The 12,575-nt window shown below is 41.6% G+C and overlaps 1 long non-coding RNA gene across 1 annotated transcript in view; it reads left to right on the plus strand.

The window, feature by feature from the left end:
• LOC120410527 overlaps positions 1-12,575 on the plus strand; it is a 250,231-nt gene that overhangs the window by 201,588 nt on the left and 36,068 nt on the right. The window contains exon 8 of the long non-coding RNA XR_005602730.1: positions 448-505. This is a non-coding gene — a long non-coding RNA (uncharacterized LOC120410527). The remainder of the gene's footprint in view (positions 1-447; positions 506-12,575) is intronic.

A 12,575-nucleotide genomic window follows, 5' to 3' on the forward strand; every position in this document is an offset into this window, starting at 1 on the left:
TCTCTGATTTGGCTGCCAGGTGTCATAATGACCTGGACATCATTTAGGCTGAAAAGAGGGGAATTTTGTGTATGTTAGTCTCTAGTGGCATTATATCATGCATTAGATACAACATTCTAGATGTGAAACAATTTATCTATTTTTATAGAGGTGGTAATATTAATTTTAATGTTAGCCTTTGGTATGACATAGACTTTGTCTTCATTATTCTGAAATATTGTTGGAAACCCCCCCCCCCACAAATCCATTTATGTTTTCAATTTGCTTTGAACTATTTTTCAACAACTCAGGTCAAGACCTAATTTCTACAGCAATCTTCAATGTATTTTATTGTTCACCAGTGACTTGTACATGATTAAGGAATCCATCAGGAAAATTCTCTTTTTATTCTTTCTGTAACATCTCTTCCCAATGTCTAACTTGCAGTATTTTTATTTTTTTCTTTAGCATGGGGCCTGAAAAAAAATTTTGAGGATGAAAAATGGGTGCTGTACTTCAGAAATTGGTAAGTTCATTTCAAATAGCTCCTTGGTAATTTGGCATTTTGTTACACAACATGATATTTCAATCTTATGCCTGTGCAAAAACTCATTCAAGTGTTTGCAGTACAGTGTCTGCTGGAGTTCTAATAAGGCACTACTGTTTGTTTTCAAGCCTAAGAATCCTGCCAAAACTATTCAAGCTGGCAAACATCCAAGTGACCTGATTCACAAATTCATCTGTTCACAAATACACTTGTTTAAAGAAATACTTTTATCTATATACACATGTATTTATGTCTGCATATGCACACGTGCATGTGTCAAATACAGAAGCCAGTCAGTTTCTTGAGGCTTAAATCGGGATATCTCTGATATAAGGAATGGACTATGTGCTAATTTCGACTCTCTAGGTACCATCACACCCATTCAGTCCAAAGAAACACCACTGCAAGGTAATTACACAGGCATCAGCCTTTACAGAGCAGCTGCTGACTTGTTTGGTGATGTGAGCAAGCCGGAGTGTCTTTAGACTGAGGCTGCCCCAGTCAGGGTAATTATGATGGCAAAAGTTTTTTTTCATCGGCTAGGACCCAGCACAAAGAGCTCAGGGAATTTATTTAGGGGTAAGTTACTTTGGCAGTGCAGCAGTGCAGGAATTCAGGAACCATAGTTACTTGTTAAAGCAATTAATGTATTTTGGACCCTGCTTAGGAGGTTGTTGAACCCCTGTGGGAAAAGGCATGCCAGTTTTGGGGAAGGTGGTAAGCAAAGCAAGGAGGAAGCTGTGCCACACAGAGCCAGAAACAAGGCCCAGCGTTGCCTTAGGAACGATGGCACTGCCTGAGACACCAGAGACATTCGTCATCACCCTCTCTTTTCCAGGCTCCAGGAGATTTTATATGTTTATGACTTCATGGTGTCAGAATCAGTTTTAGCAGTCTTTTTCCTTTCCCTCTCGTTTGGAGCTCTTGTTACCCAGGCACTCTCCAGCTGAGTTCCAGCACTTGCACATCTCAGAGGGCCTGTGTTTCACTCAGGCCTCCCAGGCTGATTCCTTCTCAAAATTGCGTATAATGCAAAGAGTTGGTACCAGCACAGCACTTATCAAGGTTAAGATGAAAAATCCCTTCTTGGGATTTCTCTGAGAATACACCAGGTGGTGCCACGGATGTTTGCTGAGACAGTGTGTAATTACTTTTCTTGTTCTGCCAGAAAAGCTTAAAAAGGCCACATGAGTTCTACTTTATCACTTGCCCCCCTCTTTTCACTCATGCTGCCTGTGACTCACTTGGATGCTGTTCTGGAAATGCCTCTGTGCTCAGTGGATGTGACCCCAATTACTCCTTCTTGGTTTTTCTCCTTTTCTTTCCCTCCCCAAATGCTACTGGATTGTCTTCTCTACATTTACATTATGTCTAAGAGAAATAACCCCCTGCCCTCCCCAATAACTCAATCCATGAATCTGCAATCTGCCATCTGATATTGAACATTTTGAGCCATATGGAACTGCTCTGTATCCTGTTGTCTGTTAATAGAACTGAGTGGACAAGATTAAAAATAGATCGGCCTTTTAAAGCAACAATAGTTTAATTTTAAATGAAAAAGTAGTTTCCATTGATTCTGCCCTTGTCATGCTGGAGCCTTCTGATTCTGTACATGTCTAAATTAATGCGGGCAAAAGGCTCTTGTGAATAGTAATGTGGCTTCCACTGTTGCTCCTTGTCTAGCTCATCTTTGGTTGTCATTATGAACTTGTAGGGTCCCTGTCCAGGCTGCCATTGTCCCTCTCCCCTGCAGTGAAATGTGAAATTGCAGTCTTCTGCACCAGGGGTGTGAGTGGCTTGTGCTAAAGCAAGCACTGGAGTGTGTATTGGCAATGGCCATGGAAAATGAGCCTCAGCTAATCTCCCTAGGCAGGAGCCATGGGAGAAGGTCATTGTAAGGCTGATACTGGGAGTGAAGTTACAATTTATGTGTAAGAAATACTTTGTCAGACTCAGGACTGCAGGTGACAGTCATTCCCTTTTCAAAGTTCTTCACCAGGTGGGGTGAAGGTCATGTTCCTATCACTGATCGCTCCTTGACTGATGATCTGAATATCAATTATATGTATGCCACAGTGTACTTCTGTGCATCCAGCTAAGTAGCTATGGCTTCCTCTAATGCAAATGTCATTCATAACAGACTCGCCCTATGCAGATTTTTTTTAGGCTACAATTACATCTAATTGCAAAGGTATTCAGTAAGCGCTGGCTTGCGTTAGCTTACATAAGTGGTGTAAGTTTCCAAATTGTGTCTGAGAAAAGTATTTAAGTCTCAAGATCAGTTAAAGCTTCTGATAAATAGCACTCTGATAGCAAGAAAGATCTGAAAAGACAATTGGGCAAAGGGCCATTCTCTCAGCACTTGGTCACAAATGTTTAAGGACATTCCCCGATTTCCATCACTTTCTGGAACTTTCTATCTTTTCAAAGTGTTTCAGTTTGGAGGAAAAAACCAACAAAATAACAAACCCCAAACCCTGCTTTTGACTCTGCATTTCCTATTTAAAAGACCACAATGGTGCTCAGCAAGTTGAGTTCCCCATAAAAATTTTCAGAAAGTCTTTTCGTATGGTGTGAAAACAGCTGTGTAGTGGTTTTTTCTCAAGTCTTTTCTCTCTAACTCGGTTTAAAAACCTGTTTTCCTTGTGTTATTTACCCTTTCTCTGATTCTTTCCCAGCATTCTCTTCCAAATGGAGCTCAAACCAAGGATATTTACTTAGAAATCAAATCTTCAAATTCACAGACTCACAGAGGCTTTCAGCTTTAGCCTAAATGAGCTCACACATCCCTAACAAGAAATATTTTGTGCTGGCATGTAAGCTTCATGCACTATTCAGCCTGGTGATAAGGACTAAAATAAAGTTCTAAAGTTTTATGAAACCAGCCCCGTAATCAGGACAGGATTCAGCAACACTCAGGATAGGGAGACGCTGGAGGCACTGTCTGCTGCAGTAAACAGTGTAAAAGAATGGTTCTTAGCCTGTCAGTGAATCCATCCATAGTTGTAAAAGGCTTATAAGCACGTTGGCAGAAGAGGAGGAAAGGAGGCATTTCTGTGCTCAGAATTGCATGTGTCTCTAGTGTGTGAGGCACAGAGGAGGTGCCTCTACTGCATTGCTGGCACCGTGTATTTTCCCAGGTATATGTGCTCCCTTGGCTGACAGCACAGAGGTAAATACAGGAGTGGTGTTAGGAAAGGGGAGCTGACAACTCATGAATAATGAAAAAGAAAGAAGTAACTCTGAGGGTGATACCAGTGTCCTTGGGATAAACTGTAGGTGAGATGATAGCGTTGGATGTTATGCTTGATGAAAAGAGATACGATATTCACTACATACTCTAACGCGAAGCACAGAAGCTCGTTTAGAGAATAAGAACTGAATATTTGCTGCTAGTATCCTCCTCAGATCACACAACAGACTAGTTCTTCAAGAAGCTTTGCTTTCTCAGCACAAGTCTCAGAGCTCGCCTGTCTCCAGGCAATCTTGGTGAGTTCGCCCCAAGAAATGACAGTCACCGATCTGTGGGACAGATGTGTTCATGTGGAGCCGCAGACTGAGTTCAAAAGAGCACCACGGCACGGAACTGCCTTGCCAAGGTGAATGTGCTGCTGCAGGCCGTGCTGCAGGGCATGGGATGGGTGTCTCACAGTCCCCACCACGCCCCGGGGATGCAGCGTCAGCCAGGGCTGGAGCACTTGGAGAGCTGGAGTGCTCAGCAGGGCTGGGGAGCCGAGGCAGCGGCTTCTGCAGGGTGTGTGTGACAGAGATGCTCTTCCCTCAGTTTGGGCAGGAGGGGCCAGGGCCAGACCACTCAGAAGGACATTGCAAGTACTTGTTCCCAGATCCTGTGTTTCTTTGCACAATGATATGCCTGTTTCAAAGGGTTTTTTGAATTTCTGAATCAGTTTCTAGTCCCAGGCAGTTGACTTTCCTCTGTTAACACGGTGTAACAAAGTGAGGCACAACAGCTTCATCCAGAGAGAGATCAAATTAAGGGGACACTCCACCTGGGATTGCATAAGGGAAAATGGGAGCCAGTGACTCTTTAACTACAGGAGGCTGCTGAAAAACCCGGGTAGAGGCCTCTAATGCGAAAGGAGCACAATGTGAAGGGCCTCAGGTGCAGCATTCCCTCAGTCCTTGCACACAGACATTGTGTGCACTCCCAGTAGCACAGACACATTGCCACTGCTTGTACACAAGAAAGAACTCTGGAATTGGGACCTTTTTTGGCTCATCACAGGAAATGTGACTCAGAGATACTGCTGCAGTTATAGAGACTCATGGTTTCTTCTTTTGTGAGTTTTCCTATCAGCTTATATGATCTCATGTTGGTATTTTTAGTGGATTCTCTGCTCACAGGGCCAAGGGAGGAAAGAAGAAAACCTTCCTGTTGCACATACATTGGCATATAGATAAAGCCCAACATTCTTCAATCAGATTTTTAAAATTGGAATTTTGCTGCTGCTATAGTTTAGCCTCAGGCTGGTAATTTGGCGCTTGATTTCAGTCACTGGGGTTCCTAATTGGAAAACCTACAGAACAGAAAAGAGTCAGGAGGGAAGGGGGGAGGGTGGAAGTGGATCACATTTATAGCAAATAACCAAGTCCCCCAGCACACTAATTCAACCAAACTTTAAATATCCATTTATTCCCCTGAAGAGAGTAGAAAAGAAACAAAGTTATTAGGCTCCGATGACAGTGTCTCTAGAAAAGCATAAAATCTAATAACACTGACTTTCCAGCCAACCTCTCACGCACATATCAGAGGAAAACGTCCCTTGCTAAATACAAAGAAAGTTCAGTTGGGCAGGGTTATTTATTTTCTTTTTAACTCTGCCATTCCCACACATATGAGTGCACTCATTCTTTCTGTACGCATATCTATGTAGACAGTACATCACTAGTATAATTCACAGAGGCTCAGTGCAAAAACTAAAGAATTTTCTCAATTTTGGCTCAGTTTTCAAAACTGAAAATGAGCCTCACCAGGTCTACCTACAAACTTTTTCTCTTGATGTGCGTGGATGTCAGTGGGCTCTAAACTTCTTTGGATGTTGTTAGAAGGCTGCAAGGTTTCCTTTCAGTCTGTGAAAGCTGTCATGTGGAATAATGTGCCCTTAGGAGCCCAGCATTATGTAAACAGGACTTCTGGGATGCAAGGAGTGAGGGCAATCCTGCATCAATGGTCTCTCACACTGTGCCCTTCAGGTGAGAAACTTCTATGTGGGCTACTTAATAGGCTGCAGGCAGCATCTCTGGAGACCTGCTTTGTTGTTCATGTTATTCTGGCCCTGAATTCCTCATCTTTTCAAAGTGATGAAGCTGTTGCTGTGGTGCAGGAGCAGCATCTCTGAGGGTGCATGTGTATAGAGGATATCCTGCTTCTGGTTTAGCGAAGGGGGGAATTAGTCCCACAGTATTCACCAGTACAGGTTTAATAGAGTATGTTAGTGTAGTAAATCAGATTTTCATAATATACTGTTGTAAGCAGGTGCCTTTAAAATCCAAGTCTGTTGTGGTTTTTGTTGTATGTGTAAGTTTACTTAGAAACTTGTATTAATTGAAAGGAATGCTTTTACTTAACCAGGAGTTATTGACCACTCTGCAAAAATGTGTACTCTACAAAGCTTAAATTACATAATTGCTCAAGAAGGACTAGTACCTCCTGTGGCATCTTCAGTTAGAGGAAAGAGATTGTTGCATTAATCACGACTTCTGAGGATGCTGAAAAAGATAATTCTTTTTTAATGTATTGATATAACTCTCAATTGTTTCATATTAAACTGAGAAAATGGGAAGAGTTAGAAGATGGTACATGTTTTAATAGAAGTAATAATTCTACTTGAAGGCTTTTCTGGATGCTGTGCTGGGGAAATGAAACCAATAGATCTCATTTTACAGAATGTAGCTGTATTGGAAGAAAAGGTCATAATCCTGGGCCTAATACTGTTACTGATTTAAAGCTGATGTTAGTGTTTTTCAATTTATTTTATGAATTTAAAATGGGGTCAAACATATAAATGTAATAATTGCGGCAAACTACAAGAGATTTGTTTGGATCACATTCCATGAGCTTATTAGCCAGTGTGACTCAGCTGCCTTCTGCTGTCCTCTGGTCTGTCGGTTTGCACCAGGTATGGGTCCAGCTCACAATATTTCTGTCCTGCTGCTGATTATTTCGTGCCGATGGGCCGTTAGCTGTTATGGGTACTCAGCTGTCTGACACACGCTGCATTCTGACCCAGAACCTTTGCTGAGCGAGTAGTAACAAGTACCTGCCTTTGAATGTTCACGAGCTAAACATCGTGGGTCAGCTCCTCATTTAGTGCGAGGCGCCTTTAGATCCGTGGCGTTATAGAGCAGCCTCACTGCGGGCATCACACAGCCCGTGCCCTCTGAGGAGCGGCGCCACGTCATTTCTCACTGCGCTTTCATTCGCCATAAGCACTTTGCAGCCCGAGCCCATTTTCCTTTCTATTGTCTCCTTTTTTGGGAAGTCTGAGTGATGAAATCTCAGCTTGGGCCTGTGGCTGGTGCCTCTGAGGCTCGGAGCAGAGTGATCCCTGCCAAAGCTCATTAGCGCTGCCTGTCAGCAGGAACTGTGTCATCAGGTTGTCACTGTTGCCACGAGATCCGCACCCCTTTGAGCGCTGTGCCAGCTAGCGAGGGTGTTCAATAAATAATACATTATTGGTTAAACTGCTAGTTGAGGAGATGCTTACAGCTTTTAATTAGTGTCTTCCATTGCTCTTCTCCTAATTAAAAGGGAGTCCAGAGCTTGATTGCCATTTATAAAATACAAGAATTAAAAATACTGTAATATCCTCAGGTTATCATTATTTTCATGCAACTAAAAATCTGTCCATCTTAGATAATTTGAAGTCATAGGTAAGTAAAATCATCAAAACCGGTAACTGGAATGTTTTTGACTGAGAATACCCTACTCTCAGGTTTTCAAGTATTTCTCTAGTCTCCTTGTTAGAGCTACACACTGTAGCGAACAATCTGAAAGGTGTGTTAATAGGGTTAATAAACCTGGTGTGGTGCATGAAGTTCCTTAAAGAAACCCTCTCCATTAATTCTGGAGTAGTGCTGTTGCATACCTTTCTCCAGTTTTAAGGCAGTGTTGTCTAGTTGTCTTCATTACAACAGAACTCAAGAACCCTCGGCTCCAAATCCCTCGTCTCTTCCTAGCCCATTTTGTGTCCTGAGAAAAACTCAGTTACCTCAGTTTTACCTCAGAAAAAGTAGTAACTAACTAGCTGTATTCAAGAGGCTTTGCAAAAATTACTGTGCTCATTAAAAAAAAAATTGCCAGAAAACAGAAGTACAAAAGGTTCTTCAGTAGTATCTGCAACAGTGCTATAAGCTTAGGTAGGAAAAAAATATAATCAGACCTTGTGTTTCCTAATAACTGAGAAAGGGATTTCTTTTTCAGTTTTTTTTATATTCCTACATTTTTCTTTTGGACCACCTTCTCCCCCCATGCCATTTATGCTCTACAGATATTTACATTACTCTATAGGTAGACCACGTTCTTTCCCAAGGGTTCTAGGAACCTCTTGTTGAAAAATAAAAATTGTGCTGCCACTACGTTTTCTATATCTCTTTCTGTAGCTGAACAGAGGACTTTGTTCTTCTGGAATATTAGCCTACTTCATTTCATAAACATCGAAATGAAATGAATATTTGCAAAGGTCAAGTTACAGTATATGGCAGGAAAAACATGCCAAAAACAATTAAATTTACTAGGGCTGCATAAGAAAGTCACACACAGCACATATTGCTCACAGGTGCTCCATGTGAAGCCCAATCCAATAAATGTCAGTCCAGTCATTTACACTAGGAGAGTGCCAGTCATGTAAAAAGAAACAGAAGAACAGATGCTTTATGAGAAACAAACCCAATACAAATAAACTCAAAACTGATTATAAAAAAAATCACACTAAACAAGTATTAAAACGCATGTGAACTACATTTGGGATTCTGTGAATGTCTTGTCTACAATTGGGATTCAGTGAATGGTTCGTAAAGCAAGAGGCAAATAATTTCTCGTGCTTTCTAAGTCTTTTGAAGCCTCTCCTTTGCAGTTCTGTATATGTTTTTAATTTTATTTTAATTGCACTGGCTTTTTCTCCATGTTGTTTAAACTTTGGTTTTCAAAAGACCAAAATGTCCACAAAAGTGTGGTAAAGTTTAAGAATTTAATCTGGGGGGGGGGAGGATTTTGTTTTCATTAGTGCTGAGGAGTAAGGTTTGACTTTGTCATGCGTTCTGAAAAGCTTATACACCCATGACTTTTTGGGAACTAGGGCTGGCTTTAAAATCTGCTAAAAAAAGCAAGTTCTGTGGGCTTAGTGTTTATTGTAAACATTTTTGCGGTTAAAGTAACCGTGACTGACAAGAGAGAACCAGGTTCATCTCTGCCCTCACTCACCTTCGCTCCTGGCAAGTGCTGTCTGTGTGTGCTGCAGTCAGAGCTGGAGAATCCAGCACAGGTTGAGAACTGCTTGAGTACGAGGCTGTTACATCCTGCTCGACTGGAAGAGTTTGTAACTGTTAGATAAATGTTTATAGACTCACCCCTTTTCCCTTTTCCCTTTTCCCCTTTCCCTTTTCCCTTTTCCCTTTCCATGTTCTGCTTCCCATAAGCCAAAGATCTCACAGGAGGCTGTGCATTTTGCTCTGACATTTTCAGTAGTACAATTTAATGCAAGGCACATGGATATAGGCACCTCAATGGGTCCAGTCTACAGTGCTGCTGCCACTTCTGGCCTGCTGAGATTTCTCAAAAACTAGAATCAAATGCAGCTGAGCTGAACAAATTTTTAAAGGAAGGTCAGATGTGGATTTTTTTTTTTTATTCTATCCAAAATAAATGTAGGAGCCCTAAAAATTCTGAAATATGTAGACCTCAAGCTTGAAATTTTATACTCACAAAGACTACGCAGAGCAGGCGGCAGTAAAAACTCACCAGATAAATTGTCTCAACTCTGACCAGAGAGACCACCCTTCCAGAGAAAAAACTAAGTTGTGTTCTTAACTCCTTTAATCCCCTGCTTTTCTGCTGGAAGGGTCGACAAGGGACTCATTCTCACTAGCAACTGGGCTGAAGCCACACATTCATTTCATATATGCCACAAACAGGTCTGTGATACTAATGGTTTTCAGGATCTATGAACTGGAGTTGGATCTGACCCTGTGACCTGGAGGTTAAAGGCTCCAAATCCAATTACTGAACCCCAGAAATACCAAGTCAGTTTTGCTTAACCATTACACCAGCACTGATGAAAGCTGTAGTGAGCTATTGTACTCAGCCAGGTAGGCCAGCACCATGAGGGCGAGTTGCTAGGATATGCCCCTTTCAGACAGCACATTTCATTTCTTCTCCTTTTCCAGGCAGAGGATTCATCTTTTTTCAGAAAGGAAGTGTTGAGCAGTTGAGAAGGTTCCTGTGAACGTAAAATCCACAATCCCGTCCTTGGCACTGTGCTTATGTTAAGTATTTGAAAATACTGGGTGATTCCCAAGAGAGAGAGTGATGACTGCACATCGTTTATTCATGGCCTCTCTATGGCTGACATCTGATACTCAGGATTCAGGCTTAGCAGCTGGCTCATGCCACCTCTTGCCAGTCATCTTTTTGCTGGTGCTGCTGTGCTGTCACCACTGACAGTGACACACGGGCGAAGGGCGGCTGACAAAATGTAAATGCACAGGGCAAGAACAGGAATGGTTCTGCTTCTGGCTCATCCCTGGTGCCCTTTGTCCTTTTTCAGGTGGCCCTGGGATGGCAAAGGCCCATTTTATGGGCAAGGAACACTTCAGTTCTAGGCAAGTTCTGTGATGGTAGTGGGCAAGGAGATGTTTTGCTGGAGCTAGAGTTTGACTCACAATTTGGGAATGGCAGAGAGAGTTATATGGGGAGAATTAAGACAAAGAAAGCAAGGCAGGAAAAAGTAGGAGCTTAACAATAGCAGAACCAGTGAACCAAAATATTACTTTGATCTGTCTGACAGAGGTGTTGGAAAGAACTGGGGTTCAGCCACGCTTTGAACATAGTTAGGGCTTTTCTTGAGGATCTCCTATAGACCTGTTATGTTGCTGTAATGTTTGGAGGGTTTTGGAGATAGACTAAAGTCCCTCCAAGTTAACTAATAATGTTGACTGTTATCACTGAGAGGCAATATTGTGCAGAATCACGCTGAAGAGCCCAGTACTGGGTGCAGTCCTTCAAACGAGGCCTCACCAGTGCCAAGCAGAGAGAAAGGATCCCCTCCCTTGGCTTCCCTCCATGCTTTTCCAAAGGCGGCCAGGATATGGGGCAAACTTGCTGAGGGTCTGCTCTGCAGGTCACTAATGAAGTTGTTAGACAATATTGATCTCTGGGAGTCTAGGTTCCAGCTGAACTTTCTTTAGCTGATCACAAGCGTTCAGCCGGTTTTCACTTGAACTCACAGCACACTGAATTGGAGAGGAGCTGGACAAGGGACTATTGGCTCATATTATCTCACAGTGGAAGGTATTCAGAATGCAAAAGCATTTTTCTTTTTTTGGGGGGGGGAGGGTTCTTTAACAAGATGAGCTCCGCAGAAGAATATAAAAACAACAAATACTAAATTTTTGAACTCTGAGAAATGTCTAAGAAATAACATTCCATGATTGTTGAGCACAATCTCTTTGCTGAGATCTCTTTATACTGCTATAAATAGAGTACTGTATTCAGTTTTGGTTTATAAAATAATTTTAGTCTCTATGGACACAGGAAAAAAATTATGTGTGTTTAGAATCAAATATTTTGCTGTGTTCAGGTCTTTGGAGTTGATGCTGTCCTTTGTTGGCATTACTTCCCTTCATGTTCTCTATGATTGCATAGACCAGGACATAGAACCATAGAATTGTTTAGATTGGAAAATACCTCCAAAGTCGTTGAGCCCAACCATTAAGGTGCCCAGCCCACTGGTAAATAATGTCCCCAGGTGCCACATCTACAGCTCCTGTAAGGACCTCATGTTCCCAGGAGCTGAGCAAGGGCTCTCAAAGCAGCAAAATTGCACCAAGTGTCTGCAGCACTTGTCAGAACAGAGCGCTGTGTGATGGGAAGCACTGCTGTGCACCAGTCGAAGTAAACACATCCAAAGTAAACTGCCACAACTGAGGAACCTCGTTGTTGGCTGTTCATAGTGAATACTGCACATAGAATTACCTAGTCTTATTTCTTGTGTTTCAAAAAATAGCATGCTGTCTCTTGAAAGGCTCTTCACTAAAGAAACTAGAAAACAAAGCTTGATCTTCTATTAATTATTTCCTAGACAAAACTGGGACTAAATGCCTATTTGCAGAAGAGAAAGGGGTCAGTTTCGTAGATGGTGTGTGTGTATGTTTTCTACTGGGATAGATTTCAAACAAAATCAGTGAAAAGAACACCAAGTATATTTGCTTTATAGAGCTACATGAGGGTGGAGTCTAGAATGGGAGGTGAACATATCTGGTCTTGGTTTCTTTTTTGGGGGGTTTAACGTTAGATACATCCTAGAGACTTCTGGAGATTATAAAAGAATTGAATTTTTGTGATGAAAGATTCTATGGCATTTCTGAATTATGAAATGTTCTCAACCATTGCTGCAAGCTCAGGCAAGCTTAACATCACCTCCTCAGCATGATTGGCTATTCCATTATGCAGTAGAAAAGCAGCGGAATTTGCTTAAGATTTAAAAAGAAAGCTTCATATGCAAGGGGCAATTTATGAGGATTTAAATGTCTCTAAAGGAAAGATTTGAACATGTATAAGAAAATATAGGCACATTTTCTCTTTTACCATTTGTAACTCTTCATGTATACACTTTAAATCTCCAGAGGAATGTGTGCAAGATTTCATTCCAGAGAGGTGTACAATGTAGGTTAGTATTTTAGCTTTTGCCCATGAGAAAAAGTGGAAAGAACACTATTGCCTTCAAAAAGAATTGTGCTGCATTAATGACTTTAGTGTTCTTTCAAATACTGGTGCAAACAGTGAAAATAGAAAATTGTATTTATTTTTTTA

The sequence above is a fragment of the Corvus cornix genome, chromosome 10, assembly GCF_000738735.6.
Source record: "Corvus cornix cornix isolate S_Up_H32 chromosome 10, ASM73873v5, whole genome shotgun sequence".
NCBI classification, from domain to species: Eukaryota; Metazoa; Chordata; class Aves; order Passeriformes; family Corvidae; genus Corvus; species Corvus cornix.